The 20,580-nt window shown below is 39.2% G+C and overlaps 1 protein-coding gene across 6 annotated transcripts in view; it reads right to left on the bottom strand.

The window, feature by feature from the left end:
• Nucleotides 1–20,580, bottom strand: part of TRIO (trio Rho guanine nucleotide exchange factor) — a 324,357-nt gene that overhangs the window by 261,646 nt on the left and 42,131 nt on the right. Inside the window, exon 1 of one of the 6 annotated variants that reach the window (XM_045566322.1) lies at nucleotides 14,886–14,897. The exons of the other annotated variants lie outside the window; for them this stretch is intronic. The gene's annotated coding sequence lies outside the window, so the exon portion shown is untranslated. Of the gene's footprint in view, nucleotides 1–14,885; nucleotides 14,898–20,580 lie in introns of those variants that run through there. 6 annotated transcript variants of the gene reach the window in all.

The following is a 20,580-nucleotide window of genomic DNA, read 5'->3' as shown; positions in this document are numbered from 1 at the left end:
GGCATATGTGACAAAAAAATTGCTATTATTTCTAAAGGACAGATCTTAAATTTACAAAGAACAGGGACACAACCAAGTTTGCACAGGAAAGTTCTATATATACTTCAGCTGGTAAACGTTCTAATATTTTATACTTTCAGGCACACGTGGCAAAATATTTCATTGTTTCATATCTTAAATTATTACATAAGTATGTTCTGCTAAAGGTTAATTCCTAGCAAGGACAAGTTTATAATAATGCCTGCATATGTTAATACATTTAAAGTTAGTAATAAACCATTTCAGAATACAGGCTTTGTACTGAGTATGTTCATAAATAGGTCTAAATTACCCACTATTCATACTAAGCATTTTGGAGGCCCAAATTATTAATATTAGTATTAATAATACATAGTAACAGCTGAACTTTGTACATCGTATCTCTAAGATGGTTCCTTTTGAAACAGTTGAACCCCGCATCTCTGACTCTTCCCTTTTCTGAGGAAATATTTTGGCAGTTGTTAAAAATACAAATCATTAGTTTAATTACAACCTATAGTTCTCATTGGAAAGTCAGACCAAAAAAATAATGTTAATGTGACTTTTTCCCCCTAGTTATAAGGAATCCACAAAAGCTCTGGCTATTCCCTTGGGGGCATGGCTACAAGTGACCGTGAATAAACTTCAGCAATTCTCAAAACTGTCATGAGAATAGACCCAAGTTTTGACCTAAGGGCTCATGGCCAACTTCCAAGGAAGGGAGTGGGGAGCACAGGACGAGGGGGAGAGAAAGGAGAGAGACAAAGGAGAGAGGAAAAGGGTTAAAGGACAAGGACAGAAGGGCTCTTTGTGTATGTATCATTCTTTGACATCTACTTCGTTTTTGCTGAGCCCAAATTTTGGTTTTAATTGAATTTAGAACCCCTGGATAATAAATAAGGCTGAACAGAATAAGTAGAAACTTTAAAAACATGCCATTATGTTAATAACAACTGTTGAAAAATAAAGGAGATATCTATGGTTCACTCTGAAATAAAAACTTGACTATTTCATTTTTCTTTCATGATTTTCCCCCCAATCATAAAACAAGAAAACATTGTTGCAAAAAAGGCTTGAAAGGAGATTTACAGGAAACAAATACTGCAAAATAACCTGCCCTCAACAGTCTCCCCAGATCTGGGAAAGCGAGACCCCTGAGTGGGCTCTGATAAATGATCCCAGAAGTTAAAGGACCCTAGACAGGGAGTCAGAGGCTAAACACAGGCCACCAAACCACAGGCTGCAAATGGGCCCCCAGAAGGCCTGGGGAAAGCAAGACATTCCTGACTCCCAGCTGGGTCCACTCCACAAATACCTCAGTGGCCTCAGGCAAATCACAGTTTCCCTTAACTCAGTTTCTACAACTGCCAACAAGGAAGTCAGGCAAAACAGTGCCCTCAGAAGTGATTCCAGGCTTCTTTACATCGCGCCATTTCATGCTTCAGACCTTCTACACAGAACCTCCCCTTCACCTAACTTCTAATCTTCCTTCAACCAAAGGGTTGGCCTGCTCCTCCCGTTTGACCTGCCCCTCCTTGGTCCCACACCCTGCATGCACCTGGCCTGGCTGTGGCCCTCTGTGCCCCAGCTGGGCTTGGGCTCCTCGGCCAACTGGGGGCAGCTCCACACCACTGCTGGGTGCTGGGCCCGCACACAGGGAGCTCTGCCCGCAGGGAGGAAGGCAGGACCTCTCTCTGGGGACACTGTAAGGTTCTGCCCCTCCCTGCCCCTCTGTGCAGAATCTCTCCCAAATTTCTCTCACTCTAAGACCTGAACTTGATTAAGTCTTCTGACAACTTTAAAATACTGCCTTCAGGGCCAGTAAGGTTTGTGGGTTTTTTTCCCCCCCTTAAGATTTTGCCCATAAAACCTACAGCTTTGCCCGTAAGATGCTTAAACTAATCACAAATGTGGGGTTGGGGGGAGAACCCATTCCGAATACTGATACTTTTTGTTTCCACGGAACAGAAACAGTTGGGATATTTCATTATGGGCTTTTGGTAGACAGGCAAAACTACCTAAGGGCTACTTCTCTTGTGAATTTTGTTAAACCTTTTTTTCTTAGAAAACTGTTTTAAAGGTTTCTGTTTGTTTGTTTAAAGGGGAAAAAAGCTCTGCTGCACAACACTTCCAACAACACAGAGTTGCTCCAGGGCGGGCCCTGGGGCTCCACCGAAAAGTGGCCGCTCTGGAGACCGTGCACAAAGATAACCTGCTGCAGCACCTTCACAAAGCAGCATGTATCGACCCACCTAACTGACCCAGCAATGGCAACCACATTAACCCACATGATAGAAGCACTCGCACAGTAAGCAATCATTCAAAAACATATACACTGAACTATTCACAGAAAACAGTATAATGACTGGGACGTGCCTCAAAGTAACTGAGGCAAAGGGAAAAGAGCTGAAAGGCCACAACATGATGAGCGTTGAAGCTGAGTGAGGAGGACATGGGTGGCATTACCTAATCTCTACTTTTGTGTATATCTAAAATAGCCTAACATAAATTTTAAGAAATGATAGCAAACATAGTACCTGACATAAAAGATGTTCATAGCATGTTCTTCACATGTCCTGAGGTATTTTATTGAGGCGTCACTTACAGACCATAAAATTTACTCATTTTAGCAGAGACGGTACTAGGGTCATAACATGGGAACTGGCCACCTGGCTCTGAGACCGGTAAGTCACTTACCAACACTGGTCCCAGTTTCCTCTTCTGGAAACGAGTATGTCATCTAACTCTTGGAAGGAACAGCAAACGGCAAAGGGTTTAGAAAAATTAAACTTAAAAGAGTTTAACTGAGCAAAGGACAATTCGAGAGTCGGGCAGCCTTCAGAACCTGCAAAGGTTCTGGGAGCTCCTCTTCAAGCAGGCAAAATTTATGGACAGAAAACCAAAGTGAGGTACACAAGCAGCTCAAGTGCTAACAGCTCAGCCTCTGCCTTATTTGAACATGTTCTGGTCAGTTGGCCACCTGTGATTGACTCCGTTGCTGTGACTGGCTGAGACTCAGCTATTTGTTACGAAAGTATACACTTATTAATAGTTAGGCTGTCAGTTTACACACTAAGTTAGGTTACAGTTCATTACAAAAGAACTCCAAGAATAGAGACATCCTCAGGCCATGTTTAGTTTAACACTTGCATTTCTCCAAAATGTTCCCTTGTGCCTCTGCAGTCAATCCCTTCACCCATCCCGACCCAAAGGCAACTACTGATCTGCTCTTGGTCGCTCTAGTTTTGCCTTTGCTAGAAATCTCACATAAATGAAACTGCAAAATACGTAGTATTTTGTGTCTGGCTTCTTTCACGTAGCATAAAGTCATTGAGGTTCACCCAGGTTGTGTGTGGCATGTGTCAGAAGTTTGTTCCTTACTGCTGAATCGTATTTAATTGTATGGATATGATCTACCACATCTTGTTCATCCATTCCAGTTGATGGACATTTAGATTGTCTTGTTTTTGGCTATTAGGAGTAATAGAACATTTGCACAGAAGTCTTTGTGTGGATGTATGTTTTAGTTTGTCTTAAGGCAGATACCCAGGAGTGCAACTGCTGGTTCATATGGTAAGTGTATGTTTAACTTTTTAAGAAACTGAAAGTCATTTTCCAAAATGACTATACAATTTTATATTCCCACCAGCAATTGACAAGGATTCTATTTTCTCCACATCCTCATCAGCATCTGGCGGTGTCAATCTTGTTTTTTATTATAGCCATCCTAGCAGGTGAGTAGTGGTATTTCACTGTGGTTTAAATTTGCACTTTCCTAGTGACTAATAATACTGAACATCTTCTGATGTGTCTATTTGCCCTCCCATATATCTTCTATGTTGAGTGATTATTCGATTCTTGCGCTCAATTTTTAATTTGGTTATTTGTTTTCTTATTATTGAGTTGTAAAAGTTCTTCATATATATTCTGGATACAAATCATTTACTGGATATATGGTTTACAAATATTTTCTCTTAGTCTGTGGGCTTGTATTTTCATTTTCTTAATGTATTATGGACCAGAGTGAGAAAGTCAACCACGAAAGACTGATTGAAACTTACTGAGTTTTTATTAGCTGGCCAGCAGCACGCTCTCCAGCGGGGAATTTGTCTACATCTAAGGTGGACTCTGGCCTTCCGCCTAACTGGAGAGACCAGAATTTACGTCTGCTTATCACAAATGGTCTATTTTGAAAAGCAAAATTTAAAATTTTTGATATACAATTTATTAGGTTTTTCTTTTGTTGTTTGTACTTTTTGTATCTTATCTAACAAATCTTTCCTTAACCCAAGATCAGAAAGATTTTCTCCTATGTTTTCTTCTACAAGTTTTATAGTTTTAACTTTTAGGTTCATGATCCATTTCCATAATATGTTCCTTGATGGAGAAAAAAACTAGTGATAAAACTTTATTGCAAAATGATCTTTAAAAAATATGTAAAATTTGATTATATATACTTATGTTGAGTTACATGCATACAAACATAAATAGAAAGAGAAGCCCAAACAGACATATACCGAAACAACGGGTACTTAAATTCTAGGATATTTTATTTTATTCTCTAAGCAGTACGTGGGATAACGTATAATAAAGTGGCTTTAAAATACTATACTTCAAACTGTAGTCTCCGTCTCACCCAGACAATAAATATGGACTTTAGTCAGTACAGGTAACACAAAGATACCATCCAAATGGAATGACAAATTTCTCAGGAGCAACGCAGCAACTATTAAGTTACAAGCATGCCAGGAAAGAAAGGGTAGCAGGACACTAGGTAAAAGGGACTACTGGGACCTCAGAGACTCTTAGAGTGTCATGGGGAGAAGACTTAAAGTTAAACTTATGCGAACAAGAAATATCTGGGGAATCTGACTACAAGTTGGGTTCAGAGAATGCAAAGTCCTCAAGAAGGGAGCAAGAATCTGGATGAACGAAGCAATATGTTTAGCTTTCTAAAAAGAAGTTTCTTTTTCTAAAAAGTACATTTTAGAAGGAAACAGTAGTATGTTTTAGAATACTAATAATTCTTATATGTTGTGTTTCTGACAACACAGTGGCCAGATAGTAAACATAAATAAGTTATTATGGAGTGTGGTATGTAGTTTCTCAAGAATTAAATTTAATTACAAGTACAGCTAGAAGATTCCTCTTTTTGCTAGGGGCTTTTATCCTTCTCTCCTTGGCCAATGAACTTCAGATATAAAATAGATCTTCATCTTGCACCAAATGTAATGAACTACAGATTTACTTGTAATGTTACTTCAAATGCTGAGGAGCTACTGTTTACTGCTGTACTTCTAACGAAACAGCTGCTCATTATGTTGATTTTTTTTTTTTATTTCTGTTTCTCTGGATCACATGTTCTTATTTTCCAAAGAATTTCCAATCCACAGAAAAAATAGCCAAGGAAGCATGCAATGGACGTGCTCAGTCAACTCCACGCCCTCGGAGCTGAGGCCAGAAAGCAGACACTTCCTGCAGCTGCAGTTTACACAACGATGTTCTGTGGGTTTTTCTGGCAATAGCTGATGATTTAGGACAATAAAACCCTACACCCCTCTTAATCCGTAAGCACTGTGCTTTGCCCCACAAATACTGGCATCTGTCTCTACTGCAGCCATGGAGAAAACACAGAGAGCAGGAAGAAGAGATTGGAAGTGAAGAACTGAAAAGGAGGCTACAACACCATGCCCCTGAGATTTCTACCAAGTCTGACAAATATTACCACTAAAATGTATATGATGCTTATGTGGCAGCAGGGCCTGTCCCAGGCACCTTACAAATATTAAGTTGTTGAATCATCAGAACAAACCTATGAGTGAGTACCACTGTTATCTCCATTTTATGGTGAGGAAACTGAAGCAAAGAGAGGTGAAGTAACTTGCCCAGGTCAGGGTCACTATTCTAAACCAGTACACCCTTAAGTTAGTTAACTCTCCACATTACACTGTATCCATTATTTTACCTTTGTGCTCCAAAAGCCAAATGGCATTCTAATGGGAGACAGGGTTCAGGACTTCATGGAATAACAATACACAATAGTCTTGTTTCAAGCAATCTTTTCTCCAAATTCTTTGCTTGAAATAACCACTCTCTCATTCATTTCTCTAAATCTCTATTTAATTAGATATTTTTTCACTGCACTTGAGCACACATTCCTACACGACATGTAGGGCGAAACTGACCATACAGTGTCTGTCCATGTGTGTAATTTGCGGTGCCACGACCTTGTTTGTCACTAAGCTGCCGACCATCAAGACCAAGACAACTTGCAGAAGAGGAGTGATGTCATACATCCTTTTCCTCTGTGCCCATTGACCAAGGAGAAAAGTGGCTCCCCTTTTCTCATGTGCTCCCCAAGGCTGGCACCATGGAAGCCCATTCCCCTTGCACCTTCCATGCCTCTCCCAAATTACCTCTCGGTAAGACAGGCTGGTGCTTTCAAAATCAGTATTTTATTGCAAGGTCAAGGAGAAATGTAGTAGCAGCACAACCACAGATGACACTTGTTTGGCTTAAAATTGGACACAAAACTCCAAACAAGCATTTCCAAGAAAAAAGCATAAGCAGCTTTTAAAAGTCCAGGCTATTGACAGGTTCAAGTACTTTTATCAAGGTCTAGAAATATCCAAGACATCCATCACGATCCTAAAAGAGAGCTGCAAGTCTTCCTACATTTGTTGCTTTTATTTTAAAAGTACCAGACATTTTCTGAGGTACAATGTAACGATAAAAGAGCAATAAAAAGGGGAAACCTATGAGTTTTAGTTTATCATCAAGAGCTCACTTTCTCCCTTGCACTTTATACACCATTCCTGCTGTGTTTCTCCAATAAGCCATGAGCCTGCACCCTCCCCCTTCTCAGCCTGCTGAGAAAGCGAACAGGTTTTAGACAGCTTCAGCACCCAGCAAGGGGCAGGTGACCGCCCAGCCCAAGGGGAGTGGGGTTCCCCGGCAGAGGCCTTCTTGTGCAGAGAACAGGAAAGGGTCAGTCACAGAAGCCCCGTCAAAGGCTCCGCTCACATGCTTGAGGATACCAGACATCACATCGTACAGTTAAATGTATTTTTTTAAAGACTGTTTCTTAGAATTTATTACTTTTTATTCTAAGAATATAAAAAGATAATTTCAATAAAACAAGTGAATACAAGATATGCTTATTCTGCTATTAACTGCAAAATCAGAAACATCTGACCAGAAAATATGTTGTGTAAAAAAATCACCTTTCTACTCAATTGTAAAGAATACTGTGAAAATTAAGATGTTTGCAAGGCTTTTATAGTCCTTGTGGGGAAACTGTTTCTGAAAACAAGGGAAAAAGCTGTTTTTCTTTTCCTTTTATTTATTCTTAACAAAGACACCAAAATGAATACTCTAGCTGGGTTACCTTCAAAGTGATCACCTCGGGATGCTACAGACTTTTTTCGACACATACCACAGGAATGCTGCCAGGACTCAAAGCCATCTGGAATCTCTCTTTCCAAATTGCCTGCTATACAGCCTGTGGCACACTCTCTGGAAAATCCTTAATGCAGTAAACCGTTATTCTTTGAGAACAGATCAGAATTTGGGAAATAACTATTCAGTGCTGAGCATACATAAACAGGACAATCAAACCTGGTTACTCCAGTAAAAAAAAAAAAAAGTTATGAATAAACCTGGTACGATATTGGTTAATCACAACACGAGCCATCGCACTTAAAATTACTTCAACTTGTATATTGCACAGGTCCTCAGAATTGTCTAGAAATGTTGAGCTGTCTATATGCTACTTTCATAGGATGATAACAGAACTTTTATTTTCATCTTTTTTCCTGAAACTGTCAAAGCAAAGTAAATGTGACTGCTACGCGGGTCCACCTCTATTTTCTGGGCCCAGATTATCAATCACTTCTGTGTTTTGCTTTTATCTTAATGTAGACCTTTTGATTTGCAGACAAGTTATATTTCAAGAAAAATGAGCAATGTGTTTTCAAGTGTGACAAATGAGAATTAATTCATTAATATTTTCAAAGTAAATCTAAGTGAGGTAATTAAAAAAAGCTCTCCCTTTACCCAGATACCGGATCCTCTCAAACCACAGCCCCTCCCACCCACCCACCTGGAGCAGGTTCTGTTATCAGAATAGCCACTCTGAGTCCTCAAAGTCATAGGCTGCCAAACATCCATAAACACTACAGGATAAAACATCAGCAAAGTGTTACAATTAAAATGCAATGTAGTTATATGTAATCAACTTAGTGTTAAAAGTCCTATTTAAGTGGCGCATGCCTGTAGTCCCAGCTACTCGGGAGGCTGAGGCAGTAGGATCGCTTAAGCCCAGGAGTTTGAGGTTGCTGTGAGCTAGGCTGATGCCACGGCACTCACTCTAGCCCGGGCAACAAAGCAAGACTCTGTCTCCCCCACCCCCCGCTCCCCCAAAAAAAGTCCTATTTAAAAGTGTGTTTTAATAAAAAAAAAAAAAAAAAAAAAACTTCTATGGCTTAGGTATAATTTCAATTCCTATTGTACTTTTGTTATAAGGTAAAACAAGAAGCAGAATCTTCTTACTCCAAAAAATAAACAGATCAGAATAAGTTTTCCTTTTAAATACAATTATTTTGGAAAGAATACTGATTTTCCAAAACATTTAAACATGAAAATGGAAATTTTAGTTAACTTTGAAAACCAGCAAAAACTCAGCCATTTAACAAAGAAGATTTTAATCCACTAAAATGAGTGAATTGTTCATATGTGGAACTAAAAATATTACTGAACATCAATAACCACACCAAAGCGGAAACTGCGAGGAGGGGCATTCTGATTGGATGGAGTAGCTTGTCTCTGCACTATGAACTGAAAAATGCAATATTTTTCAATTAGGACCTTCCCTACTGCACTTGTATCTGCCTTCCTCAGCAACTCCACAGCTGTCAGGTCCTTTCATCTCTACTTGCAGGCCCAGCCCACCAATTTTCAGGTCAATACAGGCCCAGTGGGGGAAAATACTAAACCTAATCCATTTACCCAACAAGTATTTACTGAGCACTTACCATGCACCTAGAAATACAGATGTGAATAATTCACATTTAGTGCCTGCCCCAAGAAGTATATCTGTCTTACAGGGAAGACTGAAATTAAATGTATAATCAGCACAATTAGTATTCAATTCAAGTGACAAGTGCAACTGAAGATTAGGGGCTGGACGGTGTAAAGTGTCCAAGAGGGAGTTACCTAATCAGAGGGTTCAGAGAAGCCCTCTCCCTTGCATCAAGTGACACGCTGTGATGTAAGGATGGGGACAGATGCAGAAGGGAAGGCAGGGCCCTGAGGAGAATGGAGGCATGAAGGGATCCCAGGGAGGGGAGGGGCGAGGAGGGGAGGGCCTGGGTGAATGGCACGGTATGCCAAGCCCCTGGTATACAATGACTGGCACCCAGAAGACACTGCTGTCATGGCTGGTTCTCCCGCCCTCTTGCAGGGTAGAATCTCAGTCTAAATCACCATCTAACAGCCAGAGTACTGCCATCACAACCCTGCTGTAGTCAGTAGAGAACTCTGCCCAGACCCCTGGCTGACACTCTTCAGCCGGGCCTCTGACTTTGGACACTCCATGGCCACCCAATACTGGCTACATTCCCTCTTTCAAGTCTGTCTCGACTCATTCTAAGAGGCCTGGTCCCACCTCTGTCTTGGCACAGGTACAGCATAATATCCAAACTTAAGAAACCAAGGTCTAGCAAGGAGACTGTTTAGGACCCAAGGTCAGATACATCTCAAGATGCCACCTGGAAATCAGTCTCTCTTCAAGGCCAGCAAAGCTTTGGTAGTGAACATGTCATCCCTCTACAAATCTCCAGCTTTGAGATCAAAGGGGGAGGGGCAGAGGGAGGGAGAGGCGACACGGAACAGACAAAAGAGATGGTCTTAAAGGATGTAGAATGTCACAGGCCCAACAAGCTTCTGTGATCTCTTCTCCATAAGCCCAGTCAACAGAATGACATTGGGGACGGAGGTGATCCTTAGTAACAAGAGTTTCTTCTCAGTACAAGAAGCTGGAACTTGTTTTACTGTTTGAAGGCAGCACGTCCTTATAATTTTCCAAGAACTAATAAGCTTAAACCATTCAACAAAGAATAATATTTTCTTGAAACCTAGATAAGATAGCTTTGTACCTTTAGCAAGAAAGACACCATTCAAAAGAATATTTAGCAATTCTGACTTAATAATCCAAAATCTAATGGTACTAAATTTTTTTTAAAGCAAGGCAAATTCTATTAATATAAATACCTCACAGCTGCCTTTAATGGAACCTAGAAATAAGAATACTGAAAACCTTGAGTTGCGGGGGTTTTTTTAATTTCAGCATATTAGGAGGGTACAAAAGTTTAGGTTATGTATATTGCCCTTGCCCCACTCCCCAAGGTTAGAGCTTCAAGTGTGTCCATCCCCCAGATGGTGCACATCACACTCATTATGAATGTATACACCCATCCCCTCCCTCCCCACATCTGCCCGACACCCTATTAATGTTATTCCTAAATGTGCTGTTAGGTGTTGATCAGTGAAACCAATTTGATGGTGAGTACATGTGGTGCTTATTTTTCCATTCTTGGGATACTTCACTTAGTAGAATGGGTTCCAGCTCTATCCAGGAAAATACAAGAGGTGCTATATTTACCATTGTTTCTTATAGCTGAGTAGTACTCCATGGTATACATATACCACATTTTATTAATCCACTCATGTACTGATGGGCACTTTTAGGGAGGTGCTTTTAAGGTAAGATTTTTCAGTCACTTTTAATAAATTGCAAGAAAGTACATGTCTGGAAATGAACTATTTTGCTACTGCTCACAAGGACTTGAGTCTGATTGGAAGAATAATTTTATTAATAAAAACTAACTCCTGTCTGAACAAGTACTTCCCAAGACTCTATGTCATTTAGCCCCCTGACACTAGCCTGACTCCAGAGGGGCTCTTGGGTGACGGTAAAAAGCAAAAGTGGCCCTTGGAGTTCAGCCCACTACAGTCAACTATGGGCTTGACTGGCAACACCCAGGGCCCAAGTGGCCGTAAGAACCAGGCCCTGGGCTTGCACACTCTAGTGGTGTCTGACACCAAGGCCCTCACACGTAAGGTACAAAGTTAGGAGCAGGATCACCCGAGCAACGCAGCTAGCCCAGCAACTTTTTATAATGCCCCAAATCCCCACCCATACAGTTCCATATTAAGGTTTTATTGTTGCTTTCAGAAGGTTTCAGTAAAATGTAATTATGTTAAATGAGAAAATTAACACTTTAAATTGAAAGCTTGAGCCAGATGATCTGAAATCTCTGCTCTTCAATCTCCAAAACTGAGTCTAGATTTAGGACAATTAAATGCTAGGCAGAGGGCAGGGCTCAAGGAAAAAGAAGATTTAGCAAATATGCCTCACCACATCAAGAACAGAGGCAGCAGGGAGAGGGAAATGGGCATGATACAGTAGCAGGTGAAAAAAATCACGTCACAAGGTAGAATGAATGTACAGTTTGATCCAATTTTTATAAAACATATGGTATACATGGACATTTATATTTATAGAGATCAAACTCAAAAAGTATATATTTCAAAACTTTAACAGTGAGAATGGTAGAATTGCAGTGACATTTTCTTCTTTCATTTTCTCAATTTCCATGATGCATATTGTTGATAAACAATTCTCCACAGGTCTCTTGCAATTCTGTGCATCATTCAAGCAGAGGCACTATTTGTTTTGGACTATCATTACAAGGATACTTTTACAGCAAAAAGACTTAGAAAATAGAGATAGTGCCTTCCTCCAGAACAAAGAGCAGGTTTGCTTACCGCCTTGGAAGAAAGAGACAGTGTCTTCAGAGCAGGAAAGCAGGCATGCTTACAGTCCAGCATAAAAGATTTGGGAACCCCTAAGTTCAGGGTTCCTTTCCTGCAATGCAGCCCACTGTGTGTGCAAGTCTCACCTGGCCTTCTGCAAGTTGCCCTATGCCTTGAAGAACTGGTGCAAAAAACAAATGCTGTTACCATGACTACTGTGACCAGAAGTCTCATATCTTTTGTCAGCCAACTGAGGCAGGCTAACTTTCTGGCTTGCAAATAAGGTAAAGAAGCTCAGACTCTCCATAGTTCTTGAAAAATATGTGCTACTGTTACTGTCTGAGAGGATTATAATTGGCTAAAGATGTTTCTATTGCTTGCAACCAAAGCCTTGACTAATGATATAAAACTGCTTTAGAAATCAATCTTTAAATGTTCTCAAAAAAAAAGAAAAGAAGGGGAAGGGAAAAGTATCAAGAGAAGCCCCACCTCTACAGGACAACTCGGAAAGGACAAAGGATATTCTCATTTTTTCCTGCACTCCTGGTGCGAAAAAGGCTCTGTGCCTAGAGCAAAGGACAGAACTGGGGACAAGACAGAGAGGCAGCACCTCAATACATACTTCACATAATTATCACCATAGCAGGTACTACAGACCAGTACAAGGTGTTCTGACGGGGCAGGAGAGGGGACTCAAGGCAAGTCAAAGGATTAAGGAAGGCTTCCTTGACATTCTACAGATGTCACTTAGTCACATACAAGTAGACTTGTTTCTCCTAACAGACACGTCTTCATTACAGAGAAAGTTTACAAGTTTAAATAATCGGCACAAACTTACCAGGCCTTGGTGTTTTCAATCCAACTATGTTTTTGTAAGTATAGAATAATAGTGTAACTACACGGTGAACACTAGAAAGTAGACTGATCACAGAATTTCATGACTATGGTCTACCAAGAAATCAATTTAGAGTCACCTGAAGTTGTTAATCTTCAACCACAGCCAAATGGACTTTGATAACTTTTGGATATAAAGCTTTGGAAGATTATTCACTGAATGGAACAGGCACATTTAAGCTAAAGGCTCTTTAACATTTCATATGTATTTGGCAGTTAGAAAGCAGTTAATAAACAAAAACAGTATTAAGGGTTTTCTAAGAACACTGGACCCAGAGACAGAATATCTGCTCAATTTATTCTCTGTGATTTTGGGCAAGTCACCTAACCTCGCGGCACCAGATGCCTAAGGGTAGGATAATTATTTCAAGTCATTAGACTGCCATTTAGTGGCAGTGTTCCATTTCACATATAATGTACCCTGAAAAACATGAATGCTCCCCGCTGATGAGAGGCACAAAATGCAAGATAATTTCAGTTAGACTAAAGGTACATGATTTCCAATCACAACAAATCTTTGCTATGTTTTTCAAAAGCCTTTCTTCCCTGTCATAAGTAATAGACATGCTAGATGGCCAATTTTTTTTCCAAGAAAACAACCCAAGAGTAATCAGTAATACCACAACCCAAAGGCAACCATCATGAACATTTCTGTAATGCTCACTTAGAGTTTTAAAAATTTATGTAAATACAGACATGGAGAGAAGTTTAGATAAAATCTAGTAAAACAATGATTCTACAACTCCCCCGCCCCCTACTAAAGTAGATTGGACAAAACAGTAAGGGAGTGCTCAGAACAAGGTGAAGGTTTTGAAACGGCTCCCACTGGCCAACCTGGAATAATTTCAGTAATAAAATCAATAATGTTAATAAGGAAGAATCTATGAGCCCTTCTGAAAAAAAATAAGTCAATGAGAATAGAAAGCTCTTTCTTACAGTAGAATTCAAACTAATAAAAGTAGAATACAGGAAAGAATCAGAAAATTACCATTTGGTAAACACCACAGTAATAACTGTTTCAGGAAAGAATCATCAAAGGGTACAAAAAAGGGATGAAAGTATGATGAGAAATAAGATATACACACACACATACACTTTCAAAGAAAATCCTCACAGGATACTTATTAATTACAAAGAAAAAAGTAATTAATTTTGCAATGGAGTTGGCATGTTAACTATGCGACCGAAGTTAATGTCCCCAGTCACAGGACAGACATATCAACACTGCACCTCCTGATAAAATGCAAAGCACAAAGTAACACCTCTGCAGTATCCCTACCTAAAATGCAGAGTCTGAATCTAATCACAAGGAATATCACACAAACCCAAATTAAGGGTCATTAACTAGAATTAAGTAGCTTATATTCTTCAAAACTATCAAAGTTCTGACAGAGATGGACTAAATAACTCTTTCAGATTGAAAAGACTAAAGAGATATGCAACGTGTAATCCTGGAATGGACCCTACACTAGGACACTATTGGGACAATTGGCAAAATCTGAATATGGTTTATAAGGTAGATAATAGTACTGAATCAATATGATTTTTCCTGATTTTGATCATTTATTGTGGCAAAAGAATATCCTTAGTTTTAAGAAACACACATTGAAGTATTTAAAGGCAAAAAGGCATTATGTTTACCTTAATTACAAATGTTTCAGAAAAACAATGTTTAGATGACATATAAAAATACAGAAAAAGGGTAGCGTGAATTATGTAACAAGTATGGTAAAATATTAACATTTGAGAAATCTGGGTGAAAAGCAATAGAAATTTTTTGTATAATTTTTGCAATTTTTTGTAAGTCTGAAATTATTTCAAAATAAAAAGTTAAATATGTATGTTGCATATATGCATGTATCTAGTGGATAACTTTCTGTAAAAATAAATACAGACCTAAATCATTATCAATAAAGGCTATACAGTATTCCTCTACCGAATATACCCTAAGTTACTTAGCACTGCCAGTTCTGCCCCTGACAACACCTAAATATTCAGGTATATGCCTGTGCATACTGTTTATTTCACCAGAATTCCTAGAATAACATCCCTCCCTGGAAACCTGAATTTAAAAAGCTAAGTTACTAGCTAGATATCTAGAGATATCTAGTGACCAAACATTTTAATTTAAAAATTAATCAAGTCCTTAAATCTCTTACCCTTCTCCACCTCTCCACCTAACAGGGCACCTGTATAACAATAAAGAAAGAAAACAATTATTGTAAAACCATTTATACTGCCAATAAGAGATCACATAATATGTACGTCATTTATTTCATTTCCATTTAAAGACTTTAACGAGAAAAAGAAAGAAGAAATACAAAAGAAAAACAAACTACTCCTACCTGCTTATACATATTTGGAAACATCAAGCTATATCATAAAAATGATGTGAATCAGATCAATTCATAAAATCACATGCCATAAAGTAAAAAGACAACTGGTATTTTTAAGGAACTTTGATAGGTAGAAAAGTACTCAGTAATGGGTACAATTACTTGCTGGTTTGGCAAAGCAGGGATGCCGTTTGAATGGACAGAAGCTAAGCTTATCTTCCTGAGCCTAAAGGGCTTGCTGAACTCTGGACAGGCCAAGAGAACTGCTGATAGAACAAACATTCTTGCTGAGAATACTGAGAAAGCAGAGTCTTTCGGTATTCTCAGTAGTGAAGGGGCACACGAGGATTTGGGGTTAGAGTCTGTACCAGGTACTTCATAACAAGAACACACAGTAAAGGATCACTATTATTTTCAGTAAGGTCAGCATCCTCATCACAGTATTTATAGAGGCTGTTAAGAATGAATGTGAGGTCTTATTCTCCAGTTTCACATGAATTATTCATATAAATGTATGTGGAAAATAATCAAGCGTCTGATGAGATACACTCCGACACCTGAGAGTGAAAGACCTGAAAAACAATGATGGACCTGAATGGTTAAAACATTTGCCAACCAAATGACTGCCTAACTGATTACAAAGCATTTTCTGTGCAATATATACTTAGTTTTTATTTTCAACCACAAGAATGAGATGGTAATGAATGATTCCATTACTTGAAAATACTATCTTGAACATAAAGAACTGGCCAGCTTCAGAATACACACTACCAATTTTATAACAGGATACAGGTTAATTTTTATGTTTTCATATTTTGAAAGTATACATGAAACAGAAAATATGGTCAATTTGTTATCAATTAGAAGAAAATAAATTTCAATTCCACCAATTCTCAAATAAGCAGTTAAATTTAGTGATATATGCTTGCACTATTTTATCTGTGTATGTGTGTCCACAGGTACATTTTTCCAAAACAAAAAATTGAAGCAAGGCCGGACGCGGTGGCTCACGCCTTGTAATCCTAGCACTTCTGGGAGGCCGAGGCGGGACGATCGCTCGAGGTCAGGAGTTCAAGACCAGCCTGAGTAAGAGTGAGACCCTGTTTCTACTAAAAATAGAAAGAAATTAGCCAGACAACTAAAAATCTACATAGAAAAAATTAGCCGGGCATGGTGGCGCATGCCTGTAGTCCCAGCTACTTGGGAGGCTGAGGCAGAAAGATTGCTGGAGCCCAGGAGTTTGAGGTTGCTGTGAGCTGTGCTGATGCCACGGCACTCTAGCCTGGGCAACAGAGCAAGACTCTGTCACAAAAAAAAAAAAAAAAGGAAGCAAATAGCAATCGTGTTTTGTGAATTGCCTCATTCACTTATTTATAGTAAATATCCCTCTGTGTCACAATAGATTACTATTATAGTATTACTCTACTGCATTTAATGGCTGCATAGAAATATTTTAATCAAAAATATGTATCACACAATAAAAATTAATTCAAAATTATTACTAATAAAAGCTCCATGGAAATGCAGTTTTTCAGACAAATTTTCCAAATCTGAACTCTCATAATTAGAGCAATTATCAACAGATTTCTGAGCTGTACCCCAGCAGGATCTCCATTTCATTCCAGCCACCAACAGAAGGCTTTCGAAAATATCCAGAGTCCTTCAAATCTCCTAAGCTGTTAAGAAAAGAACAATGCCATATATGGCATTTTTCCTTAACTATAATCACTCCTTTATCTTCAAAGTAAACTATGCCTTGCAAAGTAACCATTTCTAACTTATTATAAATCATCATAAAAATAAACTGATACCACACTAAAGATTTAAGAATTTTGATTGTAAGGGCATTCAAAATTCAGCTCTAAGGATGGATAATGTCTATATAGAATTTTAGGCCAATCAATTTAATATTAATAGCAACCCAGATAAAGTCAGTGATCTGATGTACTCCTTTTAGTAAGCAGACCCTGCTCTCTTCTATTCTTGATCTGTAAATGTTCAAAGACATCAGTGTAGTGAACAGGTAGGGTCCTATTATATTCTTTTTATCAACTGCCTGATAGGCAGCTTAGATTTACACCTGTTGTCCCAGCACAGTGATTAACAGCACTTCCTCTCATTCTTAAAAATATTCTGGTTTGTAAAACAAATAATTTGGTAACCTACTTTAGGCTTCCAAGAAGTTGCTGGGGGCATTTATTTTATATATGAATAAGATAATGCATATACCACTGAAAAAATAAATAAAAGCAATCTTTATTATTGTTATCACCTTTTTTGCCATTGCCATTATGGATGCTAAATATGTTCCTCCTCTCTACAATACAACCACTGCAACCACATTATCTCCTGGAGATTAGATGTATCACTCTCTGAATTCCTTTTACTTGGATTTTCCACCTTTGATATGCCAACATCCCCTAATATGTTTGGTATAAAAAAGAAAAAAGAGAGAACATTAAACAATAAATGAGCTATTTAGGGTTGTTATTGAACACAAAAAGGCTAATCAACAAAATCAGGATTTCATGGTGAAGAAGCAGAACTACTGGGTTCAGGAAGATACCACAAGAACTCTCTACAAATAATTTATCTTTTCCAGTCTGCAACATTCCTGTTGTTGGCTTAACTTCTCTAAATCCAGATTACCACCTACTTTATTATCAGAACCAAATTCCCTACTCATTTTAACTCTGATTTTAATCACTTCTTTAAGAAAATATTATAAATTATCTTCTATATATTAATGATGAAAATAAGTGGACAGTTTGCTGTGCCCATTCTGAAAACAGTGGTAAAAGAATACTGAATGTACACTGCAGGGCCAGCAAGCTATTTGTGGGCAATAACTTCTTATAAATTCCTAGAAAAATTATTTAAATGTTTGTGGATATAGAGTGCTATACATACATATAAAATAAATAAATATATTTTTATATATGCACACCAACTAGGTCAAATTGGCCTTTTTGATAAACAGTATCCAAACCTTAATATATCAGCCTTGACCCACTAGGTGGGACCCAGACGCGGCCACACAATGCATGGGGCCATGGTCAACGTACTGTAGGGCAGCGTGTCCTATATCCCTCCTACTGAGGACTCCAACAAGGACAAAGAGACTGCGGAGCAGTGACCGCAGAGGCTGTGATATCCTTCCTGCTGCTGCCCCCTTTTGAGGAGAACACATTGGGCTACTTAATTAATTATATATGTCTCAATCTCAGGGGAAGGGTATTGTTACCTAATGCGTGAGGGAAATCCTAGAAGCTCTTGTGTGGATACAAACTGATTAAATGACTATGCAACAGTGTTATCTGGCTTTTTTTAAAAAGCCACAGGTGTCAAATGAAGGGGTGTGTATGTAAATTTGTCCTCAGATACTTCTGAGTAGACTAAGCCAGCCACTGACTTCTTTTTAAGCAGGAATTTTTTAAACTTTAGTGAGCTCTTCTAAGATAGAGGAGACAGGTATTTGCAAAGGACTAGAAGTTCTGCAAGTTACTGTCCCAGGCATCTGAGTCCCTCTTCAATTAAGCAGTATTTACACTGGATTTCAAGTGCCTGAATCATTAAACAGGCAGCAAGGGCCACAAGCACCACGCTTCCCTGGAGCCAACTCTACTGTCCCCTCGGACTGACTCAGCTTTCTTATAGGAATACATCTATCTTGCACACATATTTTTGTAAATGACCTCTTAAAAACACACAGGTTCACCGAAAATTTTTTTTTTTTTTTTTGAGACAGTCTCACTTTGTTGCCCAGGCTAGAGTGAGTGCCGTGGCGTCAGCCTAGCTCACAGCAACCTCAAACTCCTGGGCTCAAGCGATCCTCCTGCCTCAGCCTCCCGAGTAGCTGGGACTACAGGCATGTGCCACCATACCCGGCTAATTTTTTCTATATATTTTTAGTTGGCCAAATAATTTCTTTCTATTTTTAGTAGAGATGGGGTCTCGCTCAGGCTGGTCTCGAACTCCTGACCTCGAGCAATCCACCCACCTTGGCCTCCCAGAGGGCTAGGATTACAGGCGTGAGCCACTACACCTGGCCCACCGAAAATATTTTTTAAATATTTGCCAATGTGGTTGATCTTTAGGGATTTTTGTCACATTGTCTGAATTTGATATGACCTCTGTCCTTATGTCGGCTTTCCTTACACAGACTCCTGTGCCACCAGCTGGACCGTCTGCCTGTGCAGTGCACCCGTGCGCCGGGCACCCCAGCAAGGCCGTGTTAGCAAGGGCCAGAGGGGATTAAGGAAGCAACCCCTCTGGAATAGATTTTTTTCCTATTCAAAAATTAGTAGCCTATATTAGGTCAAACCTGTAACTTTTTCTCTCCCTCAGTCCATTTACTATCTACTATGCAAATTAGCTCTGTTGACTAAAAAAGGCTAATCATCTGTGCCAGATATGGATGGTCTTCTGAAGATGTTCAGAACAGCGGCTCCGCAGCTCTCTGCGATCCCAGATGAGCTACGGGCCTCTTTAAAGCTTAGACTGGCAGAAGCAGTACAAAACACACTCCTAAGGCATGAAAACGAACTGTGCCGATACATGCATTTATCCAGTGCTCTGGTCACAGGTATAACCTTAGATGAGAATTATCCAACACGCTCTCCCATGCCACGCACTTACATCATGATAAAGAGGAACTGCTGGCCGGGCACGGTGGCTCACGCCTGTAATCCTAGCACTCTGGGAGGCCGAGGCGGGTCCATCGTTTGAGCTCAGGAGTTCGAGACCAGCCTGAGCAAGAGCGAGACCCCGTCTCTACTAAAAATAGAAAGAAATTATCTGGCCAACTAAAATATATATAGAAAAAATTAGCCGGGCATGGTGGCGCATGCCTGTAGTCCCAGCTACTGGGGAGGCTGAGGCAGTAGTATCGCTTAAGCCCAGGAGTTTGAGGTTGCTGTGAGCTAGGCTGACACCACGGCACTCACTCTAGCCCGGGCAACAAAGCAAGACTCTGTCTTAAAAAAAAAAAGGGGGGGGGGGGGGACTGCTATTTTTGTTTTTCAGGATTAACCCTTCTCCCCACCCTCCCCAATGCAATTCTACAGAAATACTGGGTATTTCAGAGGTGATAATTTCAGAAACATTCCCCTTGTATTTAGGCTAGTGATTTCATTCAAAATTCGATAATAAATACAGCATTATATGTACTAAGTGCTTCAAACCACAGAAGCAGAAGCACCAAAATTATAAACATATTCAAAAGTAGATAAATGCTACAAGTAAATGGTGGTCATTTACTTGCTATTAAAGCTTACGTTTAACGAAGAATAGTTTATACCTGTAGATTCATTTTTATAATACTACAATACAAAAAAATAGCTTACATACTAAAAATAGAAATAAATACAATTCAGAAGTAATGTGATTCCATAATTCTTATACCAAACTGGCAATTTGCATGAGTTTTTCAACGGAGAAGCATAGCCAAACTTGTAACATCTGTGGTAAAAACTCAAGACCAACATTAAAGAATTATTCATGGAAAAACATTTTTACT

The sequence above is a fragment of the Lemur catta genome, chromosome 12, assembly GCF_020740605.2.
Source record: "Lemur catta isolate mLemCat1 chromosome 12, mLemCat1.pri, whole genome shotgun sequence".
Taxonomy (NCBI): Eukaryota; Metazoa; Chordata; class Mammalia; order Primates; family Lemuridae; genus Lemur; species Lemur catta.
This window is presented reverse-complemented; position numbering and strand designations above follow the sequence as displayed.